This window comes from Schistocerca americana, chromosome 3 (assembly GCF_021461395.2).
Source record: "Schistocerca americana isolate TAMUIC-IGC-003095 chromosome 3, iqSchAmer2.1, whole genome shotgun sequence".
NCBI classification, from domain to species: Eukaryota; Metazoa; Arthropoda; class Insecta; order Orthoptera; family Acrididae; genus Schistocerca; species Schistocerca americana.
In genome coordinates this window covers 596282698-596296468 of record NC_060121.1, presented here as the reverse complement: position 1 = coordinate 596296468, position 13771 = coordinate 596282698, and the positions used below count along the sequence as shown (strand labels likewise).

At 50.8% G+C, this 13771-nt stretch overlaps 28 non-coding genes across 28 annotated transcripts; all 28 read right to left on the bottom strand.

Annotated features, from left to right (window-relative positions):
* Nucleotides 1–10: 10 nt before the first annotated feature.
* Nucleotides 11–92, bottom strand: Trnas-aga. Its single transcript has one exon. It is a non-coding gene; the product is annotated as a tRNA-Ser (tRNA).
* A 746-nt stretch (nt 93–838) lies between these two features.
* On the bottom strand, nt 839–920 carry Trnas-cga. Its single transcript has one exon. It is a non-coding gene; the product is annotated as a tRNA-Ser (tRNA).
* Nucleotides 921–1058: 138 nt separating this feature from the next.
* Nucleotides 1059–1131, bottom strand: Trnak-uuu. The gene has a single exon. It is a non-coding gene; the product is annotated as a tRNA-Lys (tRNA).
* Nucleotides 1132–1485: 354 nt separating this feature from the next.
* Nucleotides 1486–1567, bottom strand: Trnas-aga. The gene has a single exon. It is a non-coding gene; the product is annotated as a tRNA-Ser (tRNA).
* Nucleotides 1568–2313: 746 nt separating this feature from the next.
* Nucleotides 2314–2395, bottom strand: Trnas-cga. Its single transcript has one exon. It is a non-coding gene; the product is annotated as a tRNA-Ser (tRNA).
* Nucleotides 2396–2533: 138 nt separating this feature from the next.
* Trnak-uuu lies at nt 2534–2606 on the bottom strand. Its single transcript has one exon. It is a non-coding gene; the product is annotated as a tRNA-Lys (tRNA).
* Nucleotides 2607–2960: 354 nt separating this feature from the next.
* Nucleotides 2961–3042, bottom strand: Trnas-aga. Its single transcript has one exon. It is a non-coding gene; the product is annotated as a tRNA-Ser (tRNA).
* Nucleotides 3043–3777: 735 nt separating this feature from the next.
* Trnas-cga lies at nt 3778–3859 on the bottom strand. Its single transcript has one exon. It is a non-coding gene; the product is annotated as a tRNA-Ser (tRNA).
* A 138-nt stretch (nt 3860–3997) lies between these two features.
* Nucleotides 3998–4070, bottom strand: Trnak-uuu. Its single transcript has one exon. It is a non-coding gene; the product is annotated as a tRNA-Lys (tRNA).
* Nucleotides 4071–4424: 354 nt separating this feature from the next.
* Trnas-aga lies at nt 4425–4506 on the bottom strand. Its single transcript has one exon. It is a non-coding gene; the product is annotated as a tRNA-Ser (tRNA).
* Nucleotides 4507–5252: 746 nt separating this feature from the next.
* On the bottom strand, nt 5253–5334 carry Trnas-cga. The gene has a single exon. It is a non-coding gene; the product is annotated as a tRNA-Ser (tRNA).
* A 138-nt stretch (nt 5335–5472) lies between these two features.
* Nucleotides 5473–5545, bottom strand: Trnak-uuu. The gene has a single exon. It is a non-coding gene; the product is annotated as a tRNA-Lys (tRNA).
* Nucleotides 5546–5899: 354 nt separating this feature from the next.
* On the bottom strand, nt 5900–5981 carry Trnas-aga. The gene has a single exon. It is a non-coding gene; the product is annotated as a tRNA-Ser (tRNA).
* A 735-nt stretch (nt 5982–6716) lies between these two features.
* Nucleotides 6717–6798, bottom strand: Trnas-cga. Its single transcript has one exon. It is a non-coding gene; the product is annotated as a tRNA-Ser (tRNA).
* Nucleotides 6799–6936: 138 nt separating this feature from the next.
* Nucleotides 6937–7009, bottom strand: Trnak-uuu. The gene has a single exon. It is a non-coding gene; the product is annotated as a tRNA-Lys (tRNA).
* Nucleotides 7010–7363: 354 nt separating this feature from the next.
* Nucleotides 7364–7445, bottom strand: Trnas-aga. Its single transcript has one exon. It is a non-coding gene; the product is annotated as a tRNA-Ser (tRNA).
* A 735-nt stretch (nt 7446–8180) lies between these two features.
* On the bottom strand, nt 8181–8262 carry Trnas-cga. Its single transcript has one exon. It is a non-coding gene; the product is annotated as a tRNA-Ser (tRNA).
* Nucleotides 8263–8400: 138 nt separating this feature from the next.
* Trnak-uuu lies at nt 8401–8473 on the bottom strand. The gene has a single exon. It is a non-coding gene; the product is annotated as a tRNA-Lys (tRNA).
* Nucleotides 8474–8827: 354 nt separating this feature from the next.
* On the bottom strand, nt 8828–8909 carry Trnas-aga. Its single transcript has one exon. It is a non-coding gene; the product is annotated as a tRNA-Ser (tRNA).
* Nucleotides 8910–9655: 746 nt separating this feature from the next.
* On the bottom strand, nt 9656–9737 carry Trnas-cga. Its single transcript has one exon. It is a non-coding gene; the product is annotated as a tRNA-Ser (tRNA).
* A 138-nt stretch (nt 9738–9875) lies between these two features.
* Nucleotides 9876–9948, bottom strand: Trnak-uuu. The gene has a single exon. It is a non-coding gene; the product is annotated as a tRNA-Lys (tRNA).
* Nucleotides 9949–10302: 354 nt separating this feature from the next.
* Nucleotides 10303–10384, bottom strand: Trnas-aga. Its single transcript has one exon. It is a non-coding gene; the product is annotated as a tRNA-Ser (tRNA).
* A 746-nt stretch (nt 10385–11130) lies between these two features.
* Trnas-cga lies at nt 11131–11212 on the bottom strand. The gene has a single exon. It is a non-coding gene; the product is annotated as a tRNA-Ser (tRNA).
* A 138-nt stretch (nt 11213–11350) lies between these two features.
* Trnak-uuu lies at nt 11351–11423 on the bottom strand. Its single transcript has one exon. It is a non-coding gene; the product is annotated as a tRNA-Lys (tRNA).
* A 354-nt stretch (nt 11424–11777) lies between these two features.
* On the bottom strand, nt 11778–11859 carry Trnas-aga. Its single transcript has one exon. It is a non-coding gene; the product is annotated as a tRNA-Ser (tRNA).
* A 746-nt stretch (nt 11860–12605) lies between these two features.
* Nucleotides 12606–12687, bottom strand: Trnas-cga. The gene has a single exon. It is a non-coding gene; the product is annotated as a tRNA-Ser (tRNA).
* Nucleotides 12688–12825: 138 nt separating this feature from the next.
* Nucleotides 12826–12898, bottom strand: Trnak-uuu. Its single transcript has one exon. It is a non-coding gene; the product is annotated as a tRNA-Lys (tRNA).
* A 354-nt stretch (nt 12899–13252) lies between these two features.
* Trnas-aga lies at nt 13253–13334 on the bottom strand. Its single transcript has one exon. It is a non-coding gene; the product is annotated as a tRNA-Ser (tRNA).
* Nucleotides 13335–13771: the final 437 nt, after the last annotated feature.

Sequence of the window (13771 nt, the reverse complement as noted above, 5' to 3'; positions counted from 1 at the left end):
AAAAAAGAAACGCAGTCGGTAGGACTCGAACCTACGCTCCCAGAGGGAATCTGATTTCTAGTCAGACGCCTTAACCACTCGGCCACGACTGCCGGTCGGAGAAGCGTGGTCTCGACAAGTGCAACTGCTGCTTTGCAAGCAATCCGATGGCAGAACACGATATGGCCTCACTCGTTTCTGTAGCGCTTTCGTTGCCAGCACATTTGGCCGTTACGACAGTGTATTAATTTTCGCCTGGACGGGGGCTTGAACCCGGGACCCTTTGGTTGAAGGTTCAGCGCTCTACCGACTGGGCTATCCGGTCCCTCAGCCGAGCGTTGTGGTGCATGCTGCATGGTGTGCGAGTGATTCGCGTGTCGTTATTCCTGGCTTATGGCTCCAATGGCGACTTCACCGACTTCCCACTGACGCACCGCTGACGCTAGTTTTGTGTCGTCTTAAACGATGGCCATACTTGCAAGCAGCTGCGAGATCTTAAGAAAAGAAACGCTGCACCACTGCTTTTGCCACACTCGAATGAACTGAATTGCGCTTCTTAGAAAGAAATGAATGCTCGCTGTGTCCAACACTTTCAAGCACACCTGTGTACTCACAAAGACGGCGACGACGCGACAAAATGACGGGGGCGCGTTCGTGGGCCTGCGACTGATTTCTGCAGTACTAGCGTCCTTGCGAGGTGAACCGGTAGCCACAACAGGCAGCGGCCGTCGCGAAACAGTATTCTTAAAAAATAAATTTCCGTCTTGTTGAGAATGGTGTCACAGGTTTGGATCCGCTTTCACCCACGCATGTCACATGTGTGCGAAAATTTCTGCTCGTTTTTTTACGCAAAATCGCACGCAGACGGTAGGATTCGAACCTACACTCCCACAGGGAATCTGATTTCGAGTCAGACGCCTTAACCACTCGGCCACGACTGCCAGTAGCGCAAGACCCTCCCGACACATGCAACTGGTACCGTTTAAAGCACTGCAGTGCCAGGAAACGGCGTAGATGCATTCTTTTCCGTAGTGCTTACACCGCTACTACACGTGCGGCTACCAAAGTATTAAAATTTCCGCCCGAACAGGGACTTGAACCCTGGACCCTTAGGTTAAAAGCCTAATGCTCTACCGACTGAGCTATCCGGGCTCACATCACGTGGTCACCCCTCCCACTACGCATACTGACACATTGCCTCATGTCCTTTACTGTTGGGTAATCGTTGCGTGGAGCTGTTATTATTTAAACGTCGTCTGACTGCTGTCTATAAACTCATCACGCTAGGCTCGTAACAGGCTATCGAAGGAAGCTGACACACGATGTAAAGTCAAATTGCAGCAGTTTGTACGTCTCATATATTACAGCAGAGGAGCTACGTGTTTTGTCGACACTCACTGGACAATTGTAAAATTTACAAGCGTCTCGAATGCAGTGTTTCCCACGTATTCGCTCATTTCACGGTTCCGTTGGAGATGTTCTCCACCTCTTGACACAAAAAAGAAACGCAGTCGGTAGGACTCGAACCTACGCTCCCAGAGGGAATCTGATTTCTAGTCAGACGCCTTAACCACTCGGCCACGACTGCCGGTCGCAGAGGCGTGGTCTCGACAAGTGAAACTGCTGCTTTGCAAGCAATCCGATGGCAGAACACGATATGGCCTCACTCGTTTCTGTAGCGCTTTCGTTGCCAGCACATTTGGCCGTTACGACAGTGTATTAATTTTCGCCTGGACGGGGGCTTGAACCCGGGACCCTTTGGTTGAAGGTTCAGCGCTCTACCGACTGGGCTATCCGGTCCCTCAGCCGAGCGTTGTGGTGCATGCTGCATGGTGTGCGAGTGATTCGCGTGTCGTTATTCCTGGCTTATGGCTCCAATGGCGACTTCACCGACTTCCCACTGACGCACCGCTGACGCTAGTTTTGTGTCGTCTTAAACGATGGCCATACTTGCAAGCAGCTGCGAGATCTTAAGAAAAGAAACGCTGCACCACTGCTTTTGCCACACTCGAATGAACTGAATTGCGCTTCTTAGAAAGAAATGAATGCTCGCTGTGTCCAACACTTTCAAGCACACCTGTGTACTCACAAAGACGGCGACGACGCGACAAAATGACGGGGGCGCGTTCGTGGGCCTGCGACTGATTTCTGCAGTACTAGCGTCCTTGCGAGGTGAACCGGTAGCCACAACAGGCAGCGGCCGTCGCGAAACAGTATTCTTAAAAAATAAATTTCCGTCTTGTTGAGAATGGTGTCACAGGTTTGGATTCGCTTTCACCCACGCATGTCACATGTGTGCGAAAATTTCTGCTCGTTTTTTTACGCAAAATCGCACGCAGCCGGTAGGATTCGAACCTACACTCCCACAGGGAATCTGATTTCGAGTCAGACGCCTTAACCACTCGGCCACGACTGCCAGTAGCGCAAGACCCTCCCGACACATGCAACTGGTACCGTTTAAAGCACTGCAGTGCCAGGAAACGGCGTAGATGCATTCTTTTCCGTAGTGCTTACACCGCTACTACACGTGCGGCTACCAAAGTATTAAAATTTCCGCCCGAACAGGGACTTGAACCCTGGACCCTTAGGTTAAAAGCCTAATGCTCTACCGACTGAGCTATCCGGGCTCACATCACGTGGTCACCCCTCCCACTACGCATACTGACACATTGCCTCATGTCCTTTACTGTTGGGTAATCGTTGCGTGGAGCTGTTATTATTTAAACGTCGTCTGACTGCTGTCTATAAACTCATCACGCTAGGCTCGTAACAGGCTATCGAAGGAAGCTGACACACGATGTAAAGTCAAATTGCAGCAGTTTGTACGTCTCATATATTACAGCAGAGGAGCTACGTGTTTTGTCGACACTCACTGGACAATTGTAAAATTTACAAGCGTCTCGAATGCAGTGTTTCCCACGTATTCGCTCATTTCACGGTTCCGTTGGAGATGTTCTCCACCTCTTGACACAAAAAAGAAACGCAGTCGGTAGGACTCGAACCTACGCTCCCAGAGGGAATCTGATTTCTAGTCAGACGCCTTAACCACTCGGCCACGACTGCCGGTCGCAGAGGCGTGGTCTCGACAAGTGAAACTGCTGCTTTGCAAGCAATCCGATGGCAGAACACGATATGGCCTCACTCGTTTCTGTAGCGCTTTCGTTGCCAGCACATTTGGCCGTTACGACAGTGTATTAATTTTCGCCTGGACGGGGGCTTGAACCCGGGACCCTTTGGTTGAAGGTTCAGCGCTCTACCGACTGGGCTATCCGGTCCCTCAGCCGAGCGTTGTGGTGCATGCTGCATGGTGTGCGAGTGATTCGCGTGTCGTTATTCCTGGCTTATGGCTCCAATGGCGACTTCACCGACTTCCCGCTGACGCTAGTTTTGTGTCGTCTTAAACGATGGCCATACTTGCAAGCAGCTGCGAGATCTTAAGAAAAGAAACGCTGCACCACTGCTTTTGCCACACTCGAATGAACTGAATTGCGCTTCTTAGAAAGAAATGAATGCTCGCTGTGTCCAACACTTTCAAGCACACCTGTGTACTCACAAAGACGGCGACGACGCGACAAAATGACGGGGGCGCGTTCGTGGGCCTGCGACTGATTTCTGCAGTACTAGCGTCCTTGCGAGGTGAACCGGTAGCCACAACAGGCAGCGGCCGTCGCGAAACAGTATTCTTAAAAAATAAATTTCCGTCTTGTTGAGAATGGTGTCACAGGTTTGGATCCGCTTTCACCCACGCATGTCACATGTGTGCGAAAATTTCTGCTCGTTTTTTTACGCAAAATCGCACGCAGCCGGTAGGATTCGAACCTACACTCCCACAGGGAATCTGATTTCGAGTCAGACGCCTTAACCACTCGGCCACGACTGCCAGTAGCGCAAGACCCTCCCGACACATGCAACTGGTACCGTTTAAAGCACTGCAGTGCCAGGAAACGGCGTAGATGGATTCTTTTCCGTAGTGCTTACACCGCTACTACACGTGCGGCTACCAAAGTATTAAAATTTCCGCCCGAACAGGGACTTGAACCCTGGACCCTTAGGTTAAAAGCCTAATGCTCTACCGACTGAGCTATCCGGGCTCACATCACGTGGTCACCCCTCCCACTACGCATACTGACACATTGCCTCATGTCCTTTACTGTTGGGTAATCGTTGCGTGGAGCTGTTATTATTTAAACGTCGTCTGACTGCTGTCTATAAACTCATCACGCTAGGCTCGTAACAGGCTATCGAAGGAAGCTGACACACGATGTAAAGTCAAATTGCAGCAGTTTGTACGTCTCATATATTACAGCAGAGGAGCTACGTGTTTTGTCGACACTCACTGGACAATTGTAAAATTTACAAGCGTCTCGAATGCAGTGTTTCCCACGTATTCGCTCATTTCACGGTTCCGTTGGAGATGTTCTCCACCTCTTGACACAAAAAAGAAACGCAGTCGGTAGGACTCGAACCTACGCTCCCAGAGGGAATCTGATTTCTAGTCAGACGCCTTAACCACTCGGCCACGACTGCCGGTCGCAGAGGCGTGGTCTCGACAAGTGAAACTGCTGCTTTGCAAGCAATCCGATGGCAGAACACGATATGGCCTCACTCGTTTCTGTAGCGCTTTCGTTGCCAGCACATTTGGCCGTTACGACAGTGTATTAATTTTCGCCTGGACGGGGGCTTGAACCCGGGACCCTTTGGTTGAAGGTTCAGCGCTCTACCGACTGGGCTATCCGGTCCCTCAGCCGAGCGTTGTGGTGCATGCTGCATGGTGTGCGAGTGATTCGCGTGTCGTTATTCCTGGCTTATGGCTCCAATGGCGACTTCACCGACTTCCCACTGACGCACCGCTGACGCTAGTTTTGTGTCGTCTTAAACGATGGCCATACTTGCAAGCAGCTGCGAGATCTTAAGAAAAGAAACGCTGCACCACTGCTTTTGCCACACTCGAATGAACTGAATTGCGCTTCTTAGAAAGAAATGAATGCTCGCTGTGTCCAACACTTTCAAGCACACCTGTGTACTCACAAAGACGGCGACGACGCGACAAAATGACGGGGGCGCGTTCGTGGGCCTGCGACTGATTTCTGCAGTACTAGCGTCCTTGCGAGGTGAACCGGTAGCCACAACAGGCAGCGGCCGTCGCGAAACAGTATTCTTAAAAAATAAATTTCCGTCTTGTTGAGAATGGTGTCACAGGTTTGGATCCGCTTTCACCCACGCATGTCACATGTGTGCGAAAATTTCTGCTCGTTTTTTTACGCAAAATCGCACGCAGCCGGTAGGATTCGAACCTACACTCCCACAGGGAATCTGATTTCGAGTCAGACGCCTTAACCACTCGGCCACGACTGCCAGTAGCGCAAGACCCTCCCGACACATGCAACTGGTACCGTTTAAAGCACTGCAGTGCCAGGAAACGGCGTAGATGCATTCTTTTCCGTAGTGCTTACACCGCTACTACACGTGCGGCTACCAAAGTATTAAAATTTCCGCCCGAACAGGGACTTGAACCCTGGACCCTTAGGTTAAAAGCCTAATGCTCTACCGACTGAGCTATCCGGGCTCACATCACGTGGTCACCCCTCCCACTACGCATACTGACACATTGCCTCATGTCCTTTACTGTTGGGTAATCGTTGCGTGGAGCTGTTATTATTTAAACGTCGTCTGACTGCTGTCTATAAACTCATCACGCTAGGCTCGTAACAGGCTATCGAAGGAAGCTGACACACGATGTAAAGTCAAATTGCAGCAGTTTGTACGTCTCATATATTACAGCAGAGGAGCTACGTGTTTTGTCGACACTCACTGGACAATTGTAAAATTTACAAGCGTCTCGAATGCAGTGTTTCCCACGTATTCGCTCATTTCACGGTTCCGTTGGAGATGTTCTCCACCTCTTGACACAAAAAAGAAACGCAGTCGGTAGGACTCGAACCTACGCTCCCAGAGGGAATCTGATTTCTAGTCAGACGCCTTAACCACTCGGCCACGACTGCCGGTCGCAGAGGCGTGGTCTCGACAAGTGAAACTGCTGCTTTGCAAGCAATCCGATGGCAGAACACGATATGGCCTCACTCGTTTCTGTAGCGCTTTCGTTGCCAGCACATTTGGCCGTTACGACAGTGTATTAATTTTCGCCTGGACGGGGGCTTGAACCCGGGACCCTTTGGTTGAAGGTTCAGCGCTCTACCGACTGGGCTATCCGGTCCCTCAGCCGAGCGTTGTGGTGCATGCTGCATGGTGTGCGAGTGATTCGCGTGTCGTTATTCCTGGCTTATGGCTCCAATGGCGACTTCACCGACTTCCCGCTGACGCTAGTTTTGTGTCGTCTTAAACGATGGCCATACTTGCAAGCAGCTGCGAGATCTTAAGAAAAGAAACGCTGCACCACTGCTTTTGCCACACTCGAATGAACTGAATTGCGCTTCTTAGAAAGAAATGAATGCTCGCTGTGTCCAACACTTTCAAGCACACCTGTGTACTCACAAAGACGGCGACGACGCGACAAAATGACGGGGGCGCGTTCGTGGGCCTGCGACTGATTTCTGCAGTACTAGCGTCCTTGCGAGGTGAACCGGTAGCCACAACAGGCAGCGGCCGTCGCGAAACAGTATTCTTAAAAAATAAATTTCCGTCTTGTTGAGAATGGTGTCACAGGTTTGGATCCGCTTTCACCCACGCATGTCACATGTGTGCGAAAATTTCTGCTCGTTTTTTTACGCAAAATCGCACGCAGCCGGTAGGATTCGAACCTACACTCCCACAGGGAATCTGATTTCGAGTCAGACGCCTTAACCACTCGGCCACGACTGCCAGTAGCGCAAGACCCTCCCGACACATGCAACTGGTACCGTTTAAAGCACTGCAGTGCCAGGAAACGGCGTAGATGCATTCTTTTCCGTAGTGCTTACACCGCTACTACACGTGCGGCTACCAAAGTATTAAAATTTCCGCCCGAACAGGGACTTGAACCCTGGACCCTTAGGTTAAAAGCCTAATGCTCTACCGACTGAGCTATCCGGGCTCACATCACGTGGTCACCCCTCCCACTACGCATACTGACACATTGCCTCATGTCCTTTACTGTTGGGTAATCGTTGCGTGGAGCTGTTATTATTTAAACGTCGTCTGACTGCTGTCTATAAACTCATCACGCTAGGCTCGTAACAGGCTATCGAAGGAAGCTGACACACGATGTAAAGTCAAATTGCAGCAGTTTGTACGTCTCATATATTACAGCAGAGGAGCTACGTGTTTTGTCGACACTCACTGGACAATTGTAAAATTTACAAGCGTCTCGAATGCAGTGTTTCCCACGTATTCGCTCATTTCACGGTTCCGTTGGAGATGTTCTCCACCTCTTGACACAAAAAAGAAACGCAGTCGGTAGGACTCGAACCTACGCTCCCAGAGGGAATCTGATTTCTAGTCAGACGCCTTAACCACTCGGCCACGACTGCCGGTCGCAGAGGCGTGGTCTCGACAAGTGAAACTGCTGCTTTGCAAGCAATCCGATGGCAGAACACGATATGGCCTCACTCGTTTCTGTAGCGCTTTCGTTGCCAGCACATTTGGCCGTTACGACAGTGTATTAATTTTCGCCTGGACGGGGGCTTGAACCCGGGACCCTTTGGTTGAAGGTTCAGCGCTCTACCGACTGGGCTATCCGGTCCCTCAGCCGAGCGTTGTGGTGCATGCTGCATGGTGTGCGAGTGATTCGCGTGTCGTTATTCCTGGCTTATGGCTCCAATGGCGACTTCACCGACTTCCCGCTGACGCTAGTTTTGTGTCGTCTTAAACGATGGCCATACTTGCAAGCAGCTGCGAGATCTTAAGAAAAGAAACGCTGCACCACTGCTTTTGCCACACTCGAATGAACTGAATTGCGCTTCTTAGAAAGAAATGAATGCTCGCTGTGTCCAACACTTTCAAGCACACCTGTGTACTCACAAAGACGGCGACGACGCGACAAAATGACGGGGGCGCGTTCGTGGGCCTGCGACTGATTTCTGCAGTACTAGCGTCCTTGCGAGGTGAACCGGTAGCCACAACAGGCAGCGGCCGTCGCGAAACAGTATTCTTAAAAAATAAATTTCCGTCTTGTTGAGAATGGTGTCACAGGTTTGGATCCGCTTTCACCCACGCATGTCACATGTGTGCGAAAATTTCTGCTCGTTTTTTTACGCAAAATCGCACGCAGCCGGTAGGATTCGAACCTACACTCCCACAGGGAATCTGATTTCGAGTCAGACGCCTTAACCACTCGGCCACGACTGCCAGTAGCGCAAGACCCTCCCGACACATGCAACTGGTACCGTTTAAAGCACTGCAGTGCCAGGAAACGGCGTAGATGCATTCTTTTCCGTAGTGCTTACACCGCTACTACACGTGCGGCTACCAAAGTATTAAAATTTCCGCCCGAACAGGGACTTGAACCCTGGACCCTTAGGTTAAAAGCCTAATGCTCTACCGACTGAGCTATCCGGGCTCACATCACGTGGTCACCCCTCCCACTACGCATACTGACACATTGCCTCATGTCCTTTACTGTTGGGTAATCGTTGCGTGGAGCTGTTATTATTTAAACGTCGTCTGACTGCTGTCTATAAACTCATCACGCTAGGCTCGTAACAGGCTATCGAAGGAAGCTGACACACGATGTAAAGTCAAATTGCAGCAGTTTGTACGTCTCATATATTACAGCAGAGGAGCTACGTGTTTTGTCGACACTCACTGGACAATTGTAAAATTTACAAGCGTCTCGAATGCAGTGTTTCCCACGTATTCGCTCATTTCACGGTTCCGTTGGAGATGTTCTCCACCTCTTGACACAAAAAAGAAACGCAGTCGGTAGGACTCGAACCTACGCTCCCAGAGGGAATCTGATTTCTAGTCAGACGCCTTAACCACTCGGCCACGACTGCCGGTCGGAGAAGCGTGGTCTCGACAAGTGCAACTGCTGCTTTGCAAGCAATCCGATGGCAGAACACGATATGGCCTCACTCGTTTCTGTAGCGCTTTCGTTGCCAGCACATTTGGCCGTTACGACAGTGTATTAATTTTCGCCTGGACGGGGGCTTGAACCCGGGACCCTTTGGTTGAAGGTTCAGCGCTCTACCGACTGGGCTATCCGGTCCCTCAGCCGAGCGTTGTGGTGCATGCTGCATGGTGTGCGAGTGATTCGCGTGTCGTTATTCCTGGCTTATGGCTCCAATGGCGACTTCACCGACTTCCCACTGACGCACCGCTGACGCTAGTTTTGTGTCGTCTTAAACGATGGCCATACTTGCAAGCAGCTGCGAGATCTTAAGAAAAGAAACGCTGCACCACTGCTTTTGCCACACTCGAATGAACTGAATTGCGCTTCTTAGAAAGAAATGAATGCTCGCTGTGTCCAACACTTTCAAGCACACCTGTGTACTCACAAAGACGGCGACGACGCGACAAAATGACGGGGGCGCGTTCGTGGGCCTGCGACTGATTTCTGCAGTACTAGCGTCCTTGCGAGGTGAACCGGTAGCCACAACAGGCAGCGGCCGTCGCGAAACAGTATTCTCAAAAAATAAATTTCCGTCTTGTTGAGAATGGTGTCACAGGTTTGGATCCGCTTTCACCCACGCATGTCACATGTGTGCGAAAATTTCTGCTCGTTTTTTTACGCAAAATCGCACGCAGCCGGTAGGATTCGAACCTACACTCCCACAGGGAATCTGATTTCGAGTCAGACGCCTTAACCACTCGGCCACGACTGCCAGTAGCGCAAGACCCTCCCGACACATGCAACTGGTACCGTTTAAAGCACTGCAGTGCCAGGAAACGGCGTAGATGCATTCTTTTCCGTAGTGCTTACACCGCTACTACACGTGCGGCTACCAAAGTATTAAAATTTCCGCCCGAACAGGGACTTGAACCCTGGACCCTTAGGTTAAAAGCCTAATGCTCTACCGACTGAGCTATCCGGGCTCACATCACGTGGTCACCCCTCCCACTACGCATACTGACACATTGCCTCATGTCCTTTACTGTTGGGTAATCGTTGCGTGGAGCTGTTATTATTTAAACGTCGTCTGACTGCTGTCTATAAACTCATCACGCTAGGCTCGTAACAGGCTATCGAAGGAAGCTGACACACGATGTAAAGTCAAATTGCAGCAGTTTGTACGTCTCATATATTACAGCAGAGGAGCTACGTGTTTTGTCGACACTCACTGGACAATTGTAAAATTTACAAGCGTCTCGAATGCAGTGTTTCCCACGTATTCGCTCATTTCACGGTTCCGTTGGAGATGTTCTCCACCTCTTGACACAAAAAAGAAACGCAGTCGGTAGGACTCGAACCTACGCTCCCAGAGGGAATCTGATTTCTAGTCAGACGCCTTAACCACTCGGCCACGACTGCCGGTCGCAGAGGCGTGGTCTCGACAAGTGAAACTGCTGCTTTGCAAGCAATCCGATGGCAGAACACGATATGGCCTCACTCGTTTCTGTAGCGCTTTCGTTGCCAGCACATTTGGCCGTTACGACAGTGTATTAATTTTCGCCTGGACGGGGGCTTGAACCCGGGACCCTTTGGTTGAAGGTTCAGCGCTCTACCGACTGGGCTATCCGGTCCCTCAGCCGAGCGTTGTGGTGCATGCTGCATGGTGTGCGAGTGATTCGCGTGTCGTTATTCCTGGCTTATGGCTCCAATGGCGACTTCACCGACTTCCCACTGACGCACCGCTGACGCTAGTTTTGTGTCGTCTTAAACGATGGCCATACTTGCAAGCAGCTGCGAGATCTTAAGAAAAGAAACGCTGCACCACTGCTTTTGCCACACTCGAATGAACTGAATTGCGCTTCTTAGAAAGAAATGAATGCTCGCTGTGTCCAACACTTTCAAGCACACCTGTGTACTCACAAAGACGGCGACGACGCGACAAAATGACGGGGGCGCGTTCGTGGGCCTGCGACTGATTTCTGCAGTACTAGCGTCCTTGCGAGGTGAACCGGTAGCCACAACAGGCAGCGGCCGTCGCGAAACAGTATTCTTAAAAAATAAATTTCCGTCTTGTTGAGAATGGTGTCACAGGTTTGGATCCGCTTTCACCCACGCATGTCACATGTGTGCGAAAATTTCTGCTCGTTTTTTTACGCAAAATCGCACGCAGCCGGTAGGATTCGAACCTACACTCCCACAGGGAATCTGATTTCGAGTCAGACGCCTTAACCACTCGGCCACGACTGCCAGTAGCGCAAGACCCTCCCGACACATGCAACTGGTACCGTTTAAAGCACTGCAGTGCCAGGAAACGGCGTAGATGCATTCTTTTCCGTAGTGCTTACACCGCTACTACACGTGCGGCTACCAAAGTATTAAAATTTCCGCCCGAACAGGGACTTGAACCCTGGACCCTTAGGTTAAAAGCCTAATGCTCTACCGACTGAGCTATCCGGGCTCACATCACGTGGTCACCCCTCCCACTACGCATACTGACACATTGCCTCATGTCCTTTACTGTTGGGTAATCGTTGCGTGGAGCTGTTATTATTTAAACGTCGTCTGACTGCTGTCTATAAACTCATCACGCTAGGCTCGTAACAGGCTATCGAAGGAAGCTGACACACGATGTAAAGTCAAATTGCAGCAGTTTGTACGTCTCATATATTACAGCAGAGGAGCTACGTGTTTTGTCGACACTCACTGGACAATTGTAAAATTTACAAGCGTCTCGAATGCAGTGTTTCCCACGTATTCGCTCATTTCACGGTTCCGTTGGAGATGTTCTCCACCTCTTGACACAAAAAAGAAACGCAGTCGGTAGGACTCGAACCTACGCTCCCAGAGGGAATCTGATTTCTAGTCAGACGCCTTAACCACTCGGCCACGACTGCCGGTCGCAGAGGCGTGGTCTCGACAAGTGAAACTGCTGCTTTGCAAGCAATCCGATGGCAGAACACGATATGGCCTCACTCGTTTCTGTAGCGCTTTCGTTGCCAGCACATTTGGCCGTTACGACAGTGTATTAATTTTCGCCTGGACGGGGGCTTGAACCCGGGACCCTTTGGTTGAAGGTTCAGCGCTCTACCGACTGGGCTATCCGGTCCCTCAGCCGAGCGTTGTGGTGCATGCTGCATGGTGTGCGAGTGATTCGCGTGTCGTTATTCCTGGCTTATGGCTCCAATGGCGACTTCACCGACTTCCCACTGACGCACCGCTGACGCTAGTTTTGTGTCGTCTTAAACGATGGCCATACTTGCAAGCAGCTGCGAGATCTTAAGAAAAGAAACGCTGCACCACTGCTTTTGCCACACTCGAATGAACTGAATTGCGCTTCTTAGAAAGAAATGAATGCTCGCTGTGTCCAACACTTTCAAGCACACCTGTGTACTCACAAAGACGGCGACGACGCGACAAAATGACGGGGGCGCGTTCGTGGGCCTGCGACTGATTTCTGCAGTACTAGCGTCCTTGCGAGGTGAACCGGTAGCCACAACAGGCAGCGGCCGTCGCGAAACAGTATTCTTAAAAAATAAATTTCCGTCTTGTTGAGAATGGTGTCACAGGTTTGGATCCGCTTTCACCCACGCATGTCACATGTGTGCGAAAATTTCTGCTCGTTTTTTTACGCAAAATCGCACGCAGCCGGTAGGATTCGAACCTACACTCCCACAGGGAATCTGATTTCGAGTCAGACGCCTTAACCACTCGGCCACGACTGCCAGTAGCGCAAGACCCTCCCGACACATGCAACTGGTACCGTTTAAAGCACTGCAGTGCCAGGAAACGGCGTAGATGCATTCTTTTCCGTAGTGCTTACACCGCTACTACACGTGCGGCTACCAAAGTATTAAAATTTCCGCCCGAACAGGGACTTGAACCCTGGACCCTTAGGTTAAAAGCCTAATGCTCTACCGACTGAGCTATCCGGGCTCACATCACGTGGTCACCCCTCCCACTACGCATACTGACACATTGCCTCATGTCCTTTACTGTTGGGTAATCGTTGCGTGGAGCTGTTATTATTTAAACGTCGTCTGACTGCTGTCTATAAACTCATCACGCTAGGCTCGTAACAGGCTATCGAAGGAAGCTGACACACGATGTAAAGTCAAATTGCAGCAGTTTGTACGTCTCATATATTACAGCAGAGGAGCTACGTGTTTTGTCGACACTCACTGGACAATTGTAAAATTTACAAGCGTCTCGAATGCAGTGTTTCCCACGTATTCGCTCATTTCACGGTTCCGTTGGAGATGTTCTCCACCTCTTGACACAAAAAAGAAACGCAGTCGGTAGGACTCGAACCTACGCTCCCAGAGGGAATCTGATTTCTAGTCAGACGCCTTAACCACTCGGCCACGACTGCCGGTCGCAGAGGCGTGGTCTCGACAAGTGAAACTGCTGCTTTGCAAGCAATCCGATGGCAGAACACGATATGGCCTCACTCGTTTCTGTAGCGCTTTCGTTGCCAGCACATTTGGCCGTTACGACAGTGTATTAATTTTCGCCTGGACGGGGGCTTGAACCCGGGACCCTTTGGTTGAAGGTTCAGCGCTCTACCGACTGGGCTATCCGGTCCCTCAGCCGAGCGTTGTGGTGCATGCTGCATGGTGTGCGAGTGATTCGCGTGTCGTTATTCCTGGCTTATGGCTCCAATGGCGACTTCACCGACTTCCCACTGACGCACCGCTGACGCTAGTTTTGTGTCGTCTTAAACGATGGCCATACTTGCAAGCAGCTGCGAGATCTTAAGAAAAGAAACGCTGCACCACTGCTTTTGCCACACTCGAATGAACTGAATTG